Below are 6390 nucleotides of genomic sequence, written 5' to 3'. Positions count from 1 at the left end.
CCTACCAGCTCTATGGTGCTACTATCAGCTAGCAAACCTTATATTTCCTGGACGATCCCAGTAAAAGGAGATCGATCTACCCCTACAGCACTGATCAACTTCAAAGCTTCGGCACAATCCGTCTCTACCACACATGGTTGTGTCGACCACGCCAAGGATAGAACAATGCCATCTAGACAATCTTCCAGCATGCATCTATGCCTAAAAAGTCCACTTTCGGGTTAGCATCCGCACCCCTTCCAGTATTAAGTTGCAAGCAACAGACAATTGGATTAAGTACTGTGCGTAATGTAAACAATACAAATATCATTAGACAAAGTATTGATGTTTTATCCCTAGTGGCAACATCACATCCACAACCTTAGGGGTTGCTGTCACTCCCCCAGATTCAATGGAGACATGAACCCACTATCTAGCATAAATACTCCCTCTTGGAGTTACAAGTATCAACTTGGCCAGAGCCTCTACTAGCAACGGAGAGCATGCAAGATCATAAACAACACATATATGATAGATCAATAATCAACTTGACATAGTATTCCATATTCATCGGATCCCAACAAACACAACATGTAGCATTACAAATAGATGATCTTGATCATGATATGCAGCTCACAAGATCTAAACATGATAGCACAATAGGAGAAGACAACCATCTAGCTACTGCTATGGACCCGTAGTCCAAGGATGAACTACTCACGCATCAGTCCGGAGGCGGGCATGGTGATGTAGAGCCCTCCGGTGATGATTCCCCTCTCCGGCAGGGTGCCGGAGGAGATCTTCTGAACCCCCCGAGTTAGGGTTGATGGCGGCGGTGTCTCTGGAACTGTTCTGGTATTTTGGCTCTCGGTACTAGGGTTTTCAGAGACGAAGCAATAAATAGGCGAAGGGGCAACGTCGGGGGAGCCAGGGGGCTCCCTCCCCACGTCTCGGCGCGGTAGTGGGGCCCCCCGCGCCGCCATATGGGGAGGGCCCCCTGCTGGCCTTCCTCGACTCTTCTTCGGTCTTCTGGAACACTCCGTGGAAAATAGGGCCGTGGGCTTTTGTTTCGTCCAATTCCGAGAATATTTGTAAAACAACTTTTCTGAAATCAAAAACAGCAGAAAACAGGAACTGACACTGTGGCATCTTGTTAATAGGTTAGTCCCAGAAAATGCATAAAAATATTATAAAGTGTGAATAAAACATGTAGGTATTGTCATAAAACTAGCATGGAACATAAGAAATTATAGATACGTTGGAGACGTATCAAGCATCCCCAAGCTTAGTTCCTACTCGCCCTCAAGTAGGTAAACGATAAAAAGAATAATTTCTGAAGTGACATGCTACCAACATAATCTTGATCAATAATATTGTAAAGCATATGAGATGAATGAAGTGACTGAAAGCAATGGTCTATAGTTTGCTAACAAAAAGATAATGACTAAACAACTGAATCATATAGCAAAAACTTTTCATGAATAGTACTTTCAAAACAAGCATCAAAAAGTCTTGCATAAGAGTTAACTCATAAAGCAATTGATTCTTAATACAAGGTTTTGAAGCAACACAAAGGAAGATTTAAGTTTCAGCAATTGCTTTCAACTTCAACATGCATATCTCATGGATAATTGTCAACACAAAGTAATATAATAAGTGCAATAAGCAAGCATGTAAGAATCAATGCACACAGTTGACACAAGTGTTTGCTTCTAAGATAGAAAGAAGTAGGTAAACTGACTCAACATAAAGTAAAAGAAAGGCCCTTCGCAGAGGGAAGCAGGAATTAAATCATGGGCTAGAGCTTTTCAAGTTTTGAAATCATATGGAGAGCATAAAAAAAATAAAGTTTTGAGAGGTGTTTGTTGTTGTCAACGAATGGTAGTGGGCACTCTAACCCCCTTGTCAAACAGACTTTCAAAGAGCGGCTCCCATGAAGGACGTTATCTCTACCAGCAAGGTAGATCATCACTCTTCTCTTTTGTTTACACATGTATTTTAGTTTTATTTATAGCTGACACTCCTCCCAACCTTTTGCTTTCACAAGCCATGGCTAACCGAATCCTCGGGTGCCTTCCAATATTTCACATACCATGGAGGAGTGTCTATTGCAAAATTAAGTTGCTTACTGATAAATCAGGGCAAAACATGTGAAGAGAATTATTAATGAAAGTTAATTAATTGGGGCTGGGCACCCCGTTGCCAGCTCTTTTTGCAAAATTATTGGATAAGCGGATGTATATGCCACTAGTCCATTGGTGAAAGTCTGCCCAACAAGATTGAAAGATAAAACACCACATACTTCCTCATGAGCTATGAAACATTGACACAAATAAGGAGTGATAAAGTTTTGAATTGTTTAAAGGTAGCACATGAAGTATTTACTTGGAATGACAGAAAAATACCACATAGTAGGTAGTTATGGTGGACACAAATGGCATAGGTTTTGGCTCAAGGTTTTGGATGCACGAGAAGCATTCCCTCTCAGTACAAGGCTTTGGCTAGCAAGGTTGTTTGAAGCAAACACAAGTATAAACCGGTACAGCAAAACTTACATAAGAACATATTGCAAGCATTATAAGACTCTACACTGTCTTCCTTGTTGCTCAAACACTTTTACCAGAAAATATCTAGACCTTAGAGAGACCAATCATCCAAACCAAATTTCAACAAGCTCTACGGTACTTCTCCACTAGTAGGTTTAAACTACATGATGCAAGAGCTTAAACATGATCTACTTGAGAGCTCAAAACAATTGCCAAGTATCAAATTATTCAAGATAATATACCAATTACCACATGAAGCATTTTCTGTTTCCAACCAAATAACAATAAGTGTTGCGGCTTTCAGCTTTCGCCATAAACATGAAAAATAAAACGAAGAACACAAGTGTTCAAATGAAAAAGCGGAGCGTGTATCTCTCCCACACAAGCATGTTAGGATCCGATTTATTAAGAAAACTTAAAATAACAAACGAGAATAAAAGCACACGGACGCTCCAAGTAAAGCACATAAGATGTAACGGAATTAAAATATAGTTTCACTAGAGGTGACCTGATAAGTTTGATGAAGAAGGGGATGCCTTGGGCATCCCCAAGCTTAGACGCTTGAGTCTTCTTTAAATATGCAGGGATGAACCACGGGGGCATCCCCAAGCTTAGACTTTTCACTCTTCTTGATCATATTATATCATCCTCCTCTCTTGATCCTTGAAAACTTCCTTCACACCAAAATCAAAGCAATCTCATTAGAGGGTTAGTGCATAATCAAAAATTCACATGTTCAGCAAGGACACAATCATTCCCAACACTTCTGGACATTACCCAAGGCTACTGAAATTTAATGGAGCAAAGAAATCCACTCAAACACAGTAAAAGAGGCAATGCGAAATAAAAGGCAGAAGGGATGAAGCTCGCTACCCAGAGGAGTAGCTGCGCACCCATGGTCCATCCGACGTGTGTCTAACGCCGTCCGGTTGCCTTCCTTCGGATGGAATCTTTCTCTGTGGTCTAACTCACGCGGACTCCCCTCTAACCCAATCGCTTGTGCTCTCATTCTGAACCACTCCGTGCGTCCCATCTCCCCATCTCCTCCTCTGCATTGGCTGTGCACTGCTCCCAGATCGACCGTGTGCGCGTCGCCGGAACCAGCTGCATCGCGCCCCAGCAACACACCTCTGCCGCGCCGGCTACGGCCGTCGGTCTCTCCTACCTCGAGCAGCTCTGCGCCGCCCTCCGGAGAGACCGTGGCCTCCCTTGCCTCGAGATCCTCCGCGCCGCCCTTCGTCGAGCCGACCCTTGCGGCGCTACCGGCTGCATCGCGCTCCCAAAGCCACGCCCCCTAACTCACCAGCCCAATCAAGTCAACGGAGCTGAGGGGCGGCCATGGCTGATACCGTTAGCTCGGGGATGCTGAGCCGAGGCCGGAGGCGCTGGCGCCGGGACGCAGTCCTCTGCCTCCCTGAGTCCCTGTTCCTCTAGCGCTAGAACTAGTTTTTCCGTAACTATAGTCTTTGTTCATAGTAGAGCGACGGAGCACTAATTAGTACGTATTAGTAGTGTATTGTTAGTTGACTTGTTAATTAGCGCTGGAGATTTAATTTAGTCTCCTTTGTAATTGGAGAGAGAACATGACATCTGCCAATTTTTTTATCCTCTCTCCATGAAATTGGCCCCACAAATCGCATGCATTCCGTTGTAGTCATTGTGATCGCCGTTAATGCTTGGAAGAATCCAACGGTGGATTTAAATATCCAACGACAGCGCATGCATGCGCAGCTACCCATCTAGGCACCAAATTCACACTCAAAGGCAGAATCTGTCAAAAACAGAACAGTCCGTAAAGACGAATTTTTTCGAGGCACTTAACATGCTCAGATGGAAAAGCTCCAGTTGAACGAAAGTTGCGTACATATCTGAGGATTACTCATGAATTTTTTTCAGAATTTTTAGATTTTTCTATAGAGAGAAAAGGTCAAATTCGTGACAGCTCAAAATCTATTTCTGCGCAGAAATCCAAATCTAGTATCAACTTTCTATCAAAGACTTTACTTGGCACAACAATGCAAGAAAATAAAGATACAAATGTATTGCTACAGTAGTAACAAGCACCTTGACTCAAATATAAAACAAAAATTGCAGAAATAAAATAATAGGTTGTCTCCCATAAGCGTTTTTCTTTAACGCCTTTCAGCTAGGCGTTGAAAGTGAAAATCAAGTAACATCAAGAGAAGAAGCATCAACATCATAATTTATTCTAATAATAGAATCAAAAGGCATCTTCATGCTCTTTCTAGGGAAGTGTTCCATACCTTTCTTAAGAGGGAATTGATATTTAATATTTCCTTCTTTCATATCAATAATAGCACCAACGGTTCGAAGAAAGGGTCTTCCCAAAACAATAGGACAAGATGCATTGCATTCAATATCCAAAACAACAAAATCAACGGGGAAAAGGTTATTGTTAACCGTAATGTGAACATTGTCAATTCTCCCCAAAGGTTTCTTTACAGAATTATCAGCAAGATTAACATCCAAATAACAACATTCCAAAGGTGGCAAGTCAAGCATATCATAAAGTTTCTTAGGCATAACAGAAATACTTGCACCAAGATCACATAAAGCATTACAATCAAAATCATTGACCTTCATCTTAATGATGGGCTCCCAACCATCTTCCAACTTCCTAGGGATAGAAGCTTCAAGTTTTAATTCCTCTTCCCTAGCTTTAATGAGAGCATTTGTAATATGTTTTGTAAAGGCCAAGTTTATAGCACTAGCATTAGGACTTCTAGCAAGTTTTTGCAAGAACTTAATAACTTCAGAAATATGACAATTATCAAAATCAAAACCATTATGATCTAAAGCAATGGGACCATTGTCCCCAACACTTTGAAAAATTTCAGCACTTTTATCACAAACATTTCAGCAGTTTCAGGCAATTTTGCACGCTTTGTAGTAGAAGTAGAAACATTGCCAACACCAATTATTTTACCATTGATAGTAGGAGGTTTAGCAACATGTGAAGCATCAACATTACTAGTGGTGGTAATAGTCCAAACTCTAGCTATATTATTCTCTTTAGCAAGTTTTTCTTCTCTTTCCCACCTAGCATGCAATGTAGCCATCATTCTAATATTGTCATCAATTCGAACTTGGATAGCATTTGCTGTAGCAAGAATTTTGTTATCATTATCCTCAGGTTTAGCAGCCATTTTATTAATTAAAGAAGCTTGTGACTCAGACATGTATGAAATTCGGTTTTCAGCATTTGAAAGCTTAGTTTGCAAACCAGAAATTTCCATATTCAAATTCTCAAGTTGATTTCCTATATTTTTCAACAAGGCAGATTGTTCATTCATAGTTTTAGTAAACAATTGATTGTGCTCATATTGTGATTGCATATAGCTCTTAGTAGATCTTTCAATTTCCAGCATCTTTTCCTCACTAGGCAAAACAGATCTACCATAAGAATTACCATAACCACTACCACTATTAGAAGGATTTGGCCTATAGTTGTTGCTACCAAAATTATTCCTATAAGCATTGTTAGAATTATTATTTTTAATGAAGTTCACATCAACATGCTCTTCTTGAGCAACCAATGAAGCTAAAGGAACATTATTAGGATCAACATGAGATTTACCATTAACAAGCATAGACATAATAACATCAATCTTATCACTCAAGGAAGAGGTTTCTTCAACAGAATTTACCTTCTTACCTTGAGGAGTTCTTTCAGTGTGCCATTCAGAGTAGTTGATCATCATATCATCAAGAAGCTTTGTTGCAACACCCAAAGTGATGGACATAAAAGTACCTCCAGCAAGCTGAATCCAATAGGTTCCTTGAAGAAAAATTTAATCCTGCATAAAAGGTTTGGATGATCATCCAAGTAGTTAGTCCATGGGTA

Source organism: Lolium perenne, chromosome 7, assembly GCF_019359855.2.
Source record: "Lolium perenne isolate Kyuss_39 chromosome 7, Kyuss_2.0, whole genome shotgun sequence".
Classification (NCBI taxonomy): Eukaryota; Viridiplantae; Streptophyta; class Magnoliopsida; order Poales; family Poaceae; genus Lolium; species Lolium perenne.
Note: the sequence above shows the minus strand (reverse complement) of the source record.